This window comes from Rhinopithecus roxellana, chromosome 17 (assembly GCF_007565055.1).
Source record: "Rhinopithecus roxellana isolate Shanxi Qingling chromosome 17, ASM756505v1, whole genome shotgun sequence".
Taxonomy (NCBI): Eukaryota; Metazoa; Chordata; class Mammalia; order Primates; family Cercopithecidae; genus Rhinopithecus; species Rhinopithecus roxellana.
Window position 1 is genome coordinate 7,091,008 of NC_044565.1, and position 14,940 is coordinate 7,105,947.

The window sequence follows — 14,940 nt, forward strand, 5'->3', positions numbered from 1 at the left end:
CAAATCATCATCACTTTACACAATAGATGCAGTCTAGAAAACTCATGTCTAAGTTGAATTCGGGCAACTCAAACCTACAGGTAACCTGAAGAATCCTTTCCTTCAGAACAAAGTTTGATGCATTTATACATTTGTATAACACGTTTTCTCAAAGCAGAGCCTCCTTATAATATGTTGACAAGTTATTTACTTCTCTCTCTTTTTTTTTTTTTTTTTTTTTTTTGAGATGGGGGTCTCATGATGTTGCCTAGCCTAGTTTCAAACTCCTGAACTCAAGCAATCCTCCCACCTTAGCCTCCGAAGTAGCTAGGACTACAGGTGCACTCCACCATGGCTGACTTCAACTCACATTTGAGGGCTGACTTTTGGAACATTATGGCAACTGTTTTGCAGTCTTCATAAGTGAGAAGCTGGTAGGTGTATAGATTGGAAGTCTACATGTATACTTTGGTATTTTTTAACCTGGCAGTTACTACACAGAGTCTACAGCTCTAACTAGAGTGACTTTGGCTTTCTGCACTGGCCTGGAAGCCTTCTTGGCACAGATGACACAGAATAATGGAAGCTGGGTGGCTGACCTTCAAGGATTCTGCCTGTCCAACCACATGCAGCATTTGTAATGGACTTCTTTCTTTCTAGAAGGATGTACCTTGTGCTAAAAACCACTTCCTACTGCAGGGTCACATGTCCTGCATTGGTTCATCAGGCTTTCTACTCTCACCTGAACAGTGTCTGGCCCCTTTTACCTCCCCGACTCCCAAACTCATCATGTCTCCTCTTAGTTTTTGCCTATGGTCTCTGCCTTTCTGCTCAAATGCATATCACCTGCTGGCATGTCCTTAACGCTTCTTCCTTCACTTCTTCCCTCCGCTCTCCCTCCCATCTTCCTTCCGGCCCTTCTTCCTCTCTTCCTCTCCTGTATTCTTCTCTACCTCCTCTTTTCTTTCTTCCTTTCTCTCTTTCCCTTCCTTCTTTCTTCCCCTCCTCAAACATTTATTGAGCACCTAATCAGTAGGTTTTACAGATTAGGACAAGGTCAGGTCAGCTTTCAACCCCCACTTTGCTCTGGTCAACATTTTGTTGCTCCTCTTGGACAAGGTGAAGTTATTGATAATTCACAGAGTGACTATCTAATTCTTCCTTGAGGGGTGCTAGGTAGACCTGGCCCAGGGACTGAATGGGGTAGGGGTCTAGATGTTAGAAAAAGAGCTCTGAACGCAAGCAGACCTGGGTTTCAATCCTGCCTCCCCTAATTACCGGTGTATGACCTTGGCAAGTTATCTAAACTCTCTAAGCCTCAGTTTCTTTTAGTATAAAATTTTGGTGAGAAAAATTCCAATCTCCTAGAATTGTTGGAAGGATTTACTGACATAAAGTACAACAATCATCTGGCACATAGTAGGTGGTACACTTGATAACTCTTATTATGAATAGGGTGGCATAAAAATAGAAAGATCTTGAGGGTGACCCTAAAAGATCAGCAGAGTTCTATCAAGTCCAAGGGGAAAGTGGAGAATAAGGAACAAGAGATGATCCCCAAATCTGAGATGAGACAAATAATGAGCAGATTAAACTTGAGAAAGGATGGCAGGCTCCAGCCCTGATTCACCGACTACAGGTTGCCTGGGTTCCAGTGTGGTTATGATGGAGGTCTTTTAAGGGGAGAACATAGTTCTGGATTTCATTTATAGCACTCCTTACCCCAAGAAGCCCCCACAGTCTGATTGACCTGTGTTCTTCCAACCCCAAGATTGTTTTACATTTCTCCATCAGTTATTTTTATTTCAATCAGAATAAGTTTGAGTCTATGTCACTTTGACTAATATGACACTGGGGTTACTAGTCAGCAATTTCGTTTCTAAAGCTGAACTTCCACTTGGCTCACCAGTAGCATTGATCTCAGCAGGTCTCAGGTTTCATGCTATAAAATTGTGATGGTTTTATTGACCAATTAACATAGGTTAATGATGATTGTTTTTATGAAAGTTGGTGGGTCGCCCTCTGGACAGCAGGCTGAACAATGTCATCTCAGTCTCAATCATAGATCATAAAATGTTAGCTCTGGAAGGGTCTCAGAAGCCACATAGTCCAACCCTCTCGGTTAACAGAGGAGAAAACTGAGGCCTGGAGAGGCTAAACCCTGGATTCAAATGGCCAACAGGATTGAGAGGGACATGGAAACACCCAGAAGAATAGGCATTTCTCTTACATAATTCCATCAAGAGGCTCTCATCTCTTTCCATAACCACAAAACTTAGCCCTTCCAAATGCTAGGTGCAAAGATGATGCTGTGATGGGATTTGTAGGGCCACCCTTTGAGGAAGTGGATATTTTAAAGGCTAGATGACCTCTAAAATTTTGATCAACTTTGACATTCACTGTAGGGCATTATGTGTATGAAATACAGGATACTATATACTATAATAATTTACTTTTTTGTTTAACTTATTTCTTCTGGAAGGAAGCTCCTCAAAGAAAGAAACTGTGACACATCTTTGTTTCTCCTGTAGCCTTACATATACCATGTTCTTGATAAAAGATCCTCTGACTGAGTGAATGGCTGGAGGTTTTTTGGAAGCCTGTGATGAAGAGTAGCCAGGTCATTGACACAGAGGGCAGGGTGAGTTTCAGAGCAGAGGAGACTCTCATGTGGTCAGTGACACTTAAGAAAGATCAGATGTATGTGGAGAGGGTGAAGGATTTGCGTTGACTAGAAATAATGAGAGATGCAGTCTAAGATTTTTTCTAGAAAAAAATAAAAAGAAACTTTCCAAATCCCATTTAGAAATCCTGTATAGACAAACTGTGACATGGTACCACCTTGAGTGGGAAAAATAGGTTTTACAGATTAGGACAAGGTCAGGCAAACAAATATCCCAAAGCCATGCCATCAGCTCGAAGCAACTCTGCCCCAGCCCACTGCTCTTCCTAGGCCTGGCTCACCCCTGCATGTGGGACAAATCCTTACCCTGCTACAAAGAAACCAGCATGGGAATCCGAGGTCCACCATGTCTCAGAAAAAGGAAGAGAAATGTGAGAATACATTTCCATTTGGTTCACACTTCAGTAGACTGCATTTTTCCTGCCCCATATGCAAGGTGCAAAGCCCCTGGACCTCCCAGCCATCACCATGTGTCTGCCGTCTGGCGGTTGTGTTCTCACCTGGAAACTCCAGTTGCACCTGGGCCAGAGGACCCTGGCTGCTGGCACTACCCCTCTGCCTGGCAACCTCCTGCTCTGAAAGGGGGTAGTGGTGCTGACAGATTTTTTAAAATTTTACTGGATCCTGCTCAAGGTTGGTGATCTGAGCCATCTTAATCATCCTAATGAGTTTGCAGCTGTTACTTCTCATTGGAAACACATATTCAGTGCTATCCATAAAGTGTTGGTTTCCACACAGGGTGCTTAGGAGACAGGGGCTCTATCCCCAGGGTGACAATAGGAAATTAAATCTGTTCCCAGGGCACCTTGTTGGCACTGCAAGAGCACGGAGAAGAGCCCCTGCATTTATAGGGGATTGCTTCCACCTGCGGGCATTTCCTTAATGCTCCTCCCTTCACTTCTTCCTTCCATTCTCCCTCCCACCTTCCTTCCAGTCCTTCTTCCTCTCTACATCTTCTCTGTTCTCCTCTATCTCCTCTTTTCTTTCTTCCTTTCTCTCTTTCCCTTCCTTCTTTCTTCTCCTCCTCAAACATTTATTGAGCACCTACTTAGTATGAGGCATGACATTAGGGGGATGTTGTGGAGGGAGGGGATACAAAAGTTGACAGAATCTGGCGTCTTTTCAGGAGAAATTTGCCAAATTGAGTCATAAAGAGAGAAAGCAAAGGTTGTGCAGAAATGTAACTGTCCCAAACTCCCAGAGAGAATCCACTAAGTGTCACAAAGTGAGTCCAGGGAAACTGGGGTGTTTCCTTAGAAGCTCAAATGCATTTAGGGGATCAGAGAAGCTGTCCTGCCAGGCATAGCATTTTAATTGGTCCTCAAGGGTGGGTGCACCCCTGGGTTCTCCACATCCAGAAATGGATGTTTCCTTCCCTAATGTCCACAGCACTTCATCTCCTCCTCCAATGACATCTGCGTGGCTCTGGCAGCTCTGTGGGTGCCTTTCCTCTCCTCTCGAAGGCAGCCCTGGCTGCCCTCTCCTGCTATGGCCTCTGGGCCTTGATACCCTCAGACTCACACAGAACTGAGATCCCTACCTCTAGGGGTTTCAAATGCAATACAATATGGCCGGCATGGACTTTTATATTCAGGAAACACAGACAAGATAGGATACATTTTGAAAATGGACTTTAAAATGTCAGCCATATATATTATATCAACATAGAGAGAGAGGTGCAGTTTTTAAAAGGAGATAAAAATACCTCATGCGTATAGTTTCCAAAGAGGAATGGTGCCCTTTGGGAGGATTTGGGAAGCAGCCTTGAATCAGTCAGCCAGTCTGGGAGAGCTCCATGGAGGAAGGTGGGCTTCAGAGACTGACAGGACAGATTGAGATGCAAGGTTAGGATGGGAGTTTAACTGGGCATGTGGCACCCACTAGACTGGGGTTCTCTGAGGACAAAGATTGTGCCTCAGACTCTCCTGTTGCCCCAGTAGCCAGTCTAAGTACTGGCACATGCATAAACAAGCTCTGAAGGAATCATATGGGAGAAAGCTTACTGGCAGGGCAAGACAGGGAAGTAGAGAGTGACAATAATTGGAAGGGGCTGGAAAGATGGGCTGGGACAGAGCATAGGCAGAGGGAGGCCAGGCCACGAAGTCACCCTTGCAAAGGGCTTTGAGAAAGGGCATTCACAAAGGCAGCCAGTCTCAGGCTTTAAGGAATTTGATGCTGTCGGGGCTTTGGGTGGGGAAAATCCAAATGATTGGCCTAGAAGATGCTCTGCCCATGTAGCACCCCTGTGACTTTGGGCAGGTCCCCTCCCCTCATCTGCACTCCCTCCTCCTCTTGCGGTCTGGCTCCCTGGGAACCCATGGTGGTGATAAGGTCAGAACAGAGTGCGGTGGGTGACTTGGGGGCAGGAAAAGGAGGCTGTGGTCATCAACGAAGGAGGAGAAAACTAGGGCATGCACCAAGGAACTGACACTGGGACCATCAAGAGAGAGGTAACAAGCTATGAAGTCTGACAACTGATTCATTTTTCAAGAGTCGAGACTAAAATAAGAGGAGATAACAACAGTAGCCATTTATTGGGTATTTAATGTGTCCCTAGTGCCACATATACATTATCTACCTGATAAGACAGGTATTATTATCATCCCACTTTATAGATGGGGAAACTGAGGCTTAGAGAAGTAAAATGATTGTCCAAAGTTAACAATGTTAGTAAGTGGAAGAGGTAAAATTTGGAGACTTGATTTTTTACTCTTGTTAGAGCTCTTGGCCATTGCTTTATTCTGTCTCCTGCAAGCAGATTCACTCATCAGGCTTTATTTGGATTTTAAATGGTGACATATTATGGTTCTTCATGAAGCGAAGATGGTCAGGCACCTGCAGTGCTCAGGGTACATTGTGCCGGGAAAGCAAGAACCTTGGGAAGGAGAGCTGGGGATCTGCCATCAGAAGAAAGTGAAGAATAGGAGGCTTTCTCATTTGTAAAGCACTTTCACAGCTTTTGCCTTAATCCATTCTCATGACAGCCTTGGGAGTGAGGCATGGATTTTTTTAAAAAATCCCCATTTTCCAGTTGAGAAACCTGAGACCTGGAGAGGTGAAAAGAATTGCCCAGAGTCATCTAACTGGTACATGGCAGGAAAGCGGAACCTGGTTCTTTTTTCCCTGGGCTCTGCTGTTTGTCAGGGTTGAACATGAGGTCCCCAGAGGAAGCCCACGTTGCTGGAGGGTTAGAGGGGAGGGGGGCAGAGGAAGTATGGCTGGGGTCCTGAGAGCTGAGGTGAGACAAGTTCTGAGGCACATCTTCAAAGTCCCAAGTAAAGCAGTGGGCTGGGGCTGAGGGTCTGAGAGAGGCATAGCCTGAAGTCCAGAGCTAGAGGACAATGCCAATGGCAAGGCACCCAGAAATGAATGGGCCACCTCAAATGGAGTGCTCTGTGGGGTGCCCGCTCCAGAATCTAGGAGGTAAGGAGAAGGTCCAGCAGGAATCACGGGTTTGGGTCTCTGCCATTCCTAACTCCCTGGTGCCTCAGGCATTGACGGGCAGGATGCCTGGAGGCCACGGGCTGCAGCGGAAGGAACACATGCTTTGGAGACAGATTGCTCTGGATTCAACCCCTGGTTTGATCACTTCTTGCCTGTGATTTTGTGTCTCAGTTGCCCTTTCCATAAAATGGAATAACAGCTTTTTTTAGTCATAAGATGTGAATAAGTGAATGCATATTCACAATATCAAATGACTTATTCATTTCATGAACTCAACATGTGCCAGCACTGTGCTAGGATAGTTCTGTGGGCCCTGTGTGACAAGGTCCCTGTCCTCTGGCAGTTTACTTTGGTGCCCAGTACAACATAGGCCCCTACAAGCACCATTTCATTCCTCCCATCTGTAAAGTTACCCGATTTCTTTCCTGCAGCGCGTGGCTCCATGCCAGTAATCAGGAAGGAGAAAGGGGTGAATCAGAGAAGAAGAACCTAAACTTTGTTCTGAGCCCGCAGTTCCTGAGCCAAGCAGGAGCCAGAGGTCAGCAAGGTGAGGCTGGGGGCTGGGGACCAAAGTGGAAGGTTGGCACGTCATATTCCTCCTTATCTGACTGCCCTTGCACCAGAGCCCAGAGAGTTTGACAACGATGATCTCACTAGTGTTCAAAGCTTCCCGAGGGAGGCCAACAGCAAAGCAGAAAGCACTGGAGTGTGCTTGTGTTGACAGCTGCCGGATCAGAGGGCCTGGCTTGGGATCACAGGCTGCGGGGGTGGTGAAGCAGTGTGCAGATTCTGAAGCCTGGCACCCCCACCCGGGGCCCCGGGAGCCAGGTTCACCCACACAGAAACTCAAGGGAGGCTGCGTTTCCTAATCAACAGCCTGTGGTACCAACAGCGTGTGGTAGATGCTTTTCCTGTGGGTCATCTCTTTCAATTCTCCCAAGCCTGCAAAGAGAGATTATTGTTCCCATTTTCTAGATCAGAAAACTGAGGCTCAGAAGAGTGAAGTAGCCTGCTTAAGGGCGCATGTGTTCATCATAATAGGTGATATGCAGGTTCCCCTCCCTGTCTCCATCACACACACACACACACACACACACACACACACACACACACACACTGCAATGACTGTCTCTCTAGGCTGGCTAACAGTGGACCAAGATGACCCCATCCTTACCTGCATCCTGCATCAGTCCACCGGGAGCAGGCAGCAGGGATAAAGGTGGGGAGGAGTGGGTCAAGGAGGTAGACTACAGGCACCCCTTTGACTCAGGGCATAGAGGGGCTCAGGACATATGGAGCACCTCCTCGCCCACGTTCGTTTTCCAGGTCTGCCTCTCTACCAGACCTCTCTCCTTCCTCCTTTTTGGCATCCTCTTTGGATTCATTTTCTCCTCTCCTTTTATTTCCCCTTCTCTGCTTCCTGATTCACCCCTTGGTATCTTTTCCAGTCTTTTCCGTTCCTCTCTTCAGTCTCTCCCTCTCCCTTTGCTTCCTTTCCCTGGACTCCCCTGGCTCCTTCTCCCTTTCTCATCCTCCCTCGTGTTTTCCTCTCTTTGTTTCTTTGATCTCCTTCCCTCCTTTTCCGTTTGTCTCTCCCTAGCCTGCGCCCCTCCCCGCCGCTCGCACCCTGCCGCGCGCTCCTCCATCTGCGCCGCCAACCCTCCCTCCGCCCCCTCGGCCCCGCCCTCCCCTCGCCAGCCTCCCCCCTTCCCTTCTCTGCTCTCGCTCTCCGTGATTTATTACTTGCCCTGCTGCTTCTGACAAACTATTTGTAGGAAAATGAGATTTGGTCCGCGCTGGATGGCTCCTCTGGGAGGCAGGCGTGGGGGTCGGGTGTCGGAGGCCCCGTGCGCCCCCCAACCCCCCACCAGAGCCCACGGCGCTTACGGAGCTCTTTAAGATAAATGAGCAAAATTAAGAGACTCACTGGGGGAAGAAAACACTGGATGGGAGCGAGCGAGAGCTGATGGTACTTGGTTTCCTCCCAGAAATGCATCCACGTGCGCCCCACTGGGGCCTCCCCCATCTGCTGTAGACTCCAGGGAACTTCCTCCCCTCAAAGACGAACTCCCAGCCCTGGAGCATGTTTCTTCCTTCCCTGGGATGTGGCGCTGAAAAGGGCAGAAACCTCTAGTAAGGCACAAGCAACAGATTGAGGGTGGAGCAGCAGGTCTCTTTGGAAGTGGCCTGGAAGAAACCGGACAGAGAGGATGGGAAGGGGAGAAACAGAAGAGTGTGAAGAGGTGGGTGTCCGAGGGCAGTGGGACAGGCTGTCCGGGTGGGAGAGTGGACTTGAGGAAGTAGCTGCAGGCCCAGACTACTTCAGCCACACCCTGATCCCCTGGGACCTCAGTAGCTTTCTGCGGGGGAGGGTCCCAGGCACCCTCAGGGCACAGGAGGCAGTGCTGGCTCCAACCTCAGTCCAAGGAGCTGTGGAAGCCTCAGAGGCCCTTGGCAGAAGTGAGCCCTCATTTCTCACCTCAAAGGCAGGGATTTAAGTTTTCTCTTGTCTGAGTGGCAGAACTATAAGTTGTCAGAGGGCAGGTAGTGGGTCTTTCGTTTTTCTGCAATACCACAGGGCTAGCTTACCTTAGGCCATAAGTATTATTTGTTGAGATGCATGAATACAAAAATGTCTTATAAGCTCTAGGCTCAATTTTCAACTCCCACAGATGTGCAATGAAAACAATTTTCCAGACTACTTTTTTTCCCTCTTATTTTGAAAGCAATACACCTATTTTTTCCATCAAACGTTAAGACAACAGAGATACACAACATAGAAGAAAAAATATCACCTGTTATTCCACTATAAACAGTCTGGAATTTATCCTAAATCTCAAAATACATATGTGTTAAAAAAAAAAAAAAGTCATATTGTAAACATTGTTTTGACCTGCTTTATTTCATTCAGTGTTAAATTGTAAATACTTTTTATATCATATTAAATATTTTTTCTATAGCAATTCTAAGTGGTTACAGTGTTTTATTATAGGTTTGTATGCTCTATGGATGGTTATTTTGATTCTTTCTAAATGTCTGATATTATCAAGATTTCCTCTTTTGCATTATTCAGATCATCCTTTTTTTTTAAGATGGAGTCTTGCAGTGTTGCCCAGGCTGGAGTGCAATGGCGCTATCTCTGCCCACTGCAAGCTCCGCCTCCCAGGTTCATGCCATTCTCCTGCCTCAACCTCCCCAGTAGCTGGGACTACAGGCACCTGCCACCAGGCCCGGCTAGGGTTTTGTATTTTTAGTGGAGATGGGGTTTCACTGTGTTGGCCAGGATGGTCTTGATCTCCTGACCTCATGACCCGCCTGCCTCAGCCTCCCAAAGTGCTGGGATTACAGGTATGAGCCACTGTGCCCAGCCCAGATCATCCCATTTTTAGCATAGTCAGTGTCTTAGTCTGTTTTGTGTTGCTATAATGGAATGCCATAGCCTAAGTAATTTATAAAGAAAAGTTTTTTTATTCTTACTGTCCTGGAGGCTGGGAAATCCAAGGTTGGGGGGCTGCATCTGGTGAGGACCTTCTTGCTGCATCATTCTATGAGGGAAGGAGGAAGGGGAAGAGAGCAGAAAGGAGTAAGAAAGAAAGTGGGGCAGACTCATTCCTTTTATTAGAAACCTGCTCCCTCAATAACTAACTCCCATGATAACACCATTAATCCATTAATGAGGACAGACACCAATAACCCTAAGGACAGAGCCCAATAACCCTTAAATATCCATTCTCTTAACACTGTTACATTGGAAATTAAGTTACCAACACTTGAACTCTGGGGGACACATTCAGACCATAGCAGTCAGTTATAAAAGCGTGATTTATGATTTTTCCGGGTCTCATAAGCATAAGATGTGACATATTTTAATAGTTGACAATTCTACAGGGCCTGGTCTGACTTCCTAGCCTGGATCAGCCTTTCTAGAACTTTGTAGATTTTCAAAGACCACCAGTGCTGCAAGGCAGGGCAATCTGGAATGTTCTGGAAGCAAAGGAAGTGGATATGGCTTCAGCCATAAGAATCAAAAAAGATATGGTACTTAAAGAAAAGGATTATTCAGTTCAAATCTTCCTAAAACATTCACAAAACAAATGTGCATCAAGTTATAATAATGGGTGACGGTACCACTGATTGGTGTTAAGTATGTTATGTGAGGATATCAATTTCCGAGTATATTAAAATGTAAAACTTGAAAATGGTGGAGTCATCCTAAGTATTATTTCATAAAATACAAGTAGAGAAGAAAAAGAGGATTTGAGCTATAAAGATATGAGAGAAAAACATTCAAAATTATGTGACCTCACACAGGTAACCCTTTCAAGTGACTGGGCACTTTTCAAGTGGAAGCTTTCCTCCCTGCCTTGAAAACAAGGATGTGTGACTGGTGTCCATTTGTCTGTCTGTCTGTCTGTCTGTCAGTCTGGAGTGTGTGGTCTCAGGAAGGCTGGAAGATGATGCAAAACACTTTGATCATTTGTTCTTTGCATTTGTGCTGCCATTCAGCACTTGCATACACTGTACTGAGACTTCTATTGACACGACCCCTCCAGTCAATGTATTTCTTGGAGGACACCTTACTCACTTGTTCTGAACTTCAGTGTCCTGGGTCTCTGAGTGGCTCTGTAGGGCAGTAACGGTGGGAGGGTAGAGTTCACAAACTATGTTCAATATTTGGAAAGGACTGACTACCTATAGTAAAATGACTTGAGCTAGTAAAATGTCAGGTTTCTTTGTTTTGGGTTGATTTATAACAACTCAATTTGGGAATACATACTATCTGGAATGGATTACTCTGATTGGCATTTTTCTAGGTCCTTGATTTATAAATGAAAGGGAGAACCGATTGTTCAATAAATACAGTCTATTTTTCCTAATTATGTAGGAAATCATGTATTTGTAATAAAAGGAGTTTGATGGAATGAGCTCAGGAAGAAGAGTGTAATGTTCAACTATAGTTCTCTCTACTCCCCAGATGCCATTGGGGTAAGTTACCCAAAGAAGAGAAGATTCTATTGACCTTGAAATTGAAGTATGGTGGGGATTTTCTAGAAAAATCCATTCAAGTCTTTTTCTCTCCCAGATCATGAAGAAAAGAGGGAGCATCTATTGAATGTAAGGTGGAGCCAAAGGCATCTATTGATGACTGATGAAGAGGCATGAATATGACAAAAACAGGAACCTAGGCCAAAAAAGATGATTCATAGATGATTCAACCTGGAGGCCCCCACCTTATTTTATTAGTAAAAAAAATGTGGTGGAGAGTGTATGGGGCGAGAAAAGAAATTAAAACACCATGATCCATTTAATACAGTCCAAGATTTACTCTGCAAAATCCAGTCATATTTTTGACAGTAAATTCATAGTTCCTCTGTCCCCAGTAACAGAACGATGATCTTTATGGGGCTGGCGTGAGGAAGCTGGCGGGCACGGCCCCCGCCACATTAAACTGTCTCAGTGAAGAGGCAATTTGTTTGATATTAAGAGTTATAAAAATATCAGCACAGAGCGGTTATGCCAGGGATATTGCACAAGCCAATCTGAATTTTAATGTAGTGTGAGCAGTAAGCACCGCATTCCCTGAGCTCCTGCCACACTCCCTCTGCAAATATTTGAAGAGAAAAAGACAGAGGTTTTGAGTGTCTTACTCTTTGCCACTTGTGCTACATGCGGGCTTGCTCCTCACCAGATGTGTGGGAGCTGGCAGGGATTTCCAGGTGCCTGGAAGGGGAGTTCTCAGGAAGCCCCACACAGGAGATCCAATGGCGTCCATGGCATCGTGGGCAGAGAGAATGGGGTCGGCTTGCTAGCACCTCTGTTCATGCCCCTCAGTCACACAGACAGTCATCCAGCAGCCAGGACTCAGCTCCTCCACCCAGTGTCTCCTGATTTTCATCCCAAGTATTCTTTAGTGTCTTAGTCCAATGAATGCCATTCACCAAGCATTGCACTCCCCTCCCCATCCTCTAAGTCCACCATAAAACGCCCTTCTTATCTTCTTACTGTGCCCCCATCACACCCTGTCTCTTTAGCCCATAGGTGTACACTGTGACCTCGCCCCTCAGGCCCCTTCCGTCAGTTTTCTCATTATTTCCCTTTACCGCCATTCCTCTCCCTTCACCTCCCAGTCACCTCTTCCCAGCTTCTTCTCCCGTAAATATCCATTTAACCTTACAGATAGATCTTTCTGAAACATGCTAACCAATTAATTTCACTTCCACAGGGTGCCTACTCTGTGTCAGGCATTGGGCTAATGGCTGAAGGAGACATAAACATGAACAAGACCTGGTGGTCTCTGCTCTTCAGGGACTCACAGTCCAGTTGGGAGGGGGAGTGGGGGTGCTAAAAGTGGTGGGGTTGCCAGACAAGGATTCTGATCATTTTTACTCTGAGGGCAGAGAGAGATAAGATCCCCAGGAGAGGTCCAAACACAGGCAGTAAAGGGCCTAAGAAGGGGAGATGTGTCTGAAGAGGGGAAATAGAGAACCTATCACTGTGGCTACTGGTTATGCCTTCAAGAAGGGGTACAGTTGGCAGGTGGCAGTTGGGGAACTGGGCAGAGAAGAGTCTATCTTAGGCAGAGCAGAGAAATGCTCTGATGGGGAAATTCATGGGGAATTGTTAAGAAATACTGAGTCATCCAGCTTGTCTGACAGGGCTCAGGGAAGTTCAGGGACATGCCCAAGCTAATGAAAAGGTGAGTCCGATATAGCACGTGGTTTGTCTGAATCCCAGTTCAGAATGCTCTTCGTTACACCACAGCAGTAATTCTCAAGGTGTAAGCCTGACACTCCTGGACTCCTTGAGATCCTTTCAGGGTGTCTGGGAGGTCAATGCTATTTCAAGATCATTTGCCTTTCCTTTCTTATTTACCTACGGGTGTACAATGGGGCTTTTCACTGTGCATTTGGAGGATCTTTGTAACTCAGTGAACCAACATTTTCCAAGTGACCAGTGAACAGTGCATGATGTTACAAATCATGCATTGGTGAATCATCTGCTCAAGGCCTCTCTCTCTCTCTCTCTCTCTTTCTCCTGGCTCTTGCTCTCATTCTACCCACCTCCATCACAGCAGGCATATCCTTGAATCCTTTCATCTGGAAGTTTCCTTCCTTCCCCTTTTCACCCAGCTTCGTTTCTGTAGCACCTTCCACTGCACTCCCTCACTCCCTTCCTTCCCAGATTCCAGATCTAGGCTACTTACATTTCACAAGCCAGCCTCCATTTCTCCATCTTCTGTTATCCCTCAAACTCCCTCTCTAATTCATCATTCTTTCACAGGCATGGTCTCTGTTTCTTCTAGAGTTTTTGGAGGCTATCTATGCTTCTCAACTTTGGTCACCAGGTTCTCAAAAGTTCTTATTTGCTGCTGCAATGGTAGATAAGTGTTCATGTTTGTGAACCATGCTCATCACTTTTGAAGTTATGAGAGACTCTTCTGAACCTCCCAGCCCAACCTTGGGTCCAACTTCATGCAAAGGAGGAGGGGTGTCCTGGCTGTGATGGAGGGAGCACGGGCTTGGAGACAGGCAGACCTGGTGCAGAGCTAGCTTTGGCCCAGTCTAACAATGTTTGTTTAACCAAGTCACTCCATCTCTCTGAGCATTAGGCCCTGATTTTATTGAGTAAAGATAATACTACTCGCCCTGCAAAATTCTTATGAAAATTCAATCAGAATTTATACATATGGCAGAGAGTAAGTGCTCATGTAGATTCACTATTATTATCAGAAAGAGACATGATGGCAATCAGTGAATGTGAGTATTTATTACAAGGCAGTTAATTATTTGTCTTGATTATTACAAATTAAACTATAACCTAAATCACTAGTTCTCCAACTTTCACACACAGCAGAATCACTTGGGAAGCTTGTTGAATATAAGGAGGTCCCAGAATTTCTGATTCAGTAGTTTATGAGTAGAGTCTTCACATCTATAATTTTAATGAACTGATGTACACCAAACACTGGCCCATATATTTCCTGAATTTTCTGGAATCTTAAATTTTCCCACTATTTAATGAGATTATTCAGTTCTTAAAAACCTACACAGCTTGTGTTTGATGATGTTTATTAATATCTCACAGGTTTTCATTCATTCTTTCATTCATTCACTCACATGGATTCTTTGTATTGAACTACTGGTTGTAATATCTCACCAAGCTGTCCTCTGCATAACCCACTAGCCCCTGCCTCCCACCCCTTCCGTCTTTCACAGAGCATGGTGTGCAGTGGAGCCAAGAGACCTTGGGCACTTTCTTTAATATTATCAAACCTCTATTTCTTTGCTTTTGCAGTGAGGACAGCACAATCTCATGGGGACATTGTGAGAATCATCCAGGCTAATGTGTGTGGGGGCTTTCTGTGATGTGCCACCCAAATGCTACTTCTAACCATTTTCCTTTGTGGAAAGCCCAGGTGCTTATTCATGTAAAAAAGGGATTGGACTTGCCAGTTTCTGAGGCTTCCAGTATTTTTGTACTTACTCAAACCCTCCATCACTCCAAGGACAGTGCTGGCTCAGGACAGGCTGAGTGGACACCAAAGTCTGGCCTCTCCTCCCCTTCCCATTCAATCCTGACCAAGCAGAACCTGCACTGTCTATACTCAGCTTTTGCAAATATGCTTAATGCTTTGCAAGCCTGTTGTCTTTTTCTTTCTTCCTATATAATTGTTTGGACTTGCTTATGTACCTTGAGTGGAGGATTCTTTATATAATCTAAATGCTTCTTCACCTCACTACCTTGGGTACAATGAGGTCACAGGGAACTGTGTGCTTGGCTCCTGGGACTGGAGAGGTGTGGCTAGGAACTTGAGGCTACCACCCTCTGCCATC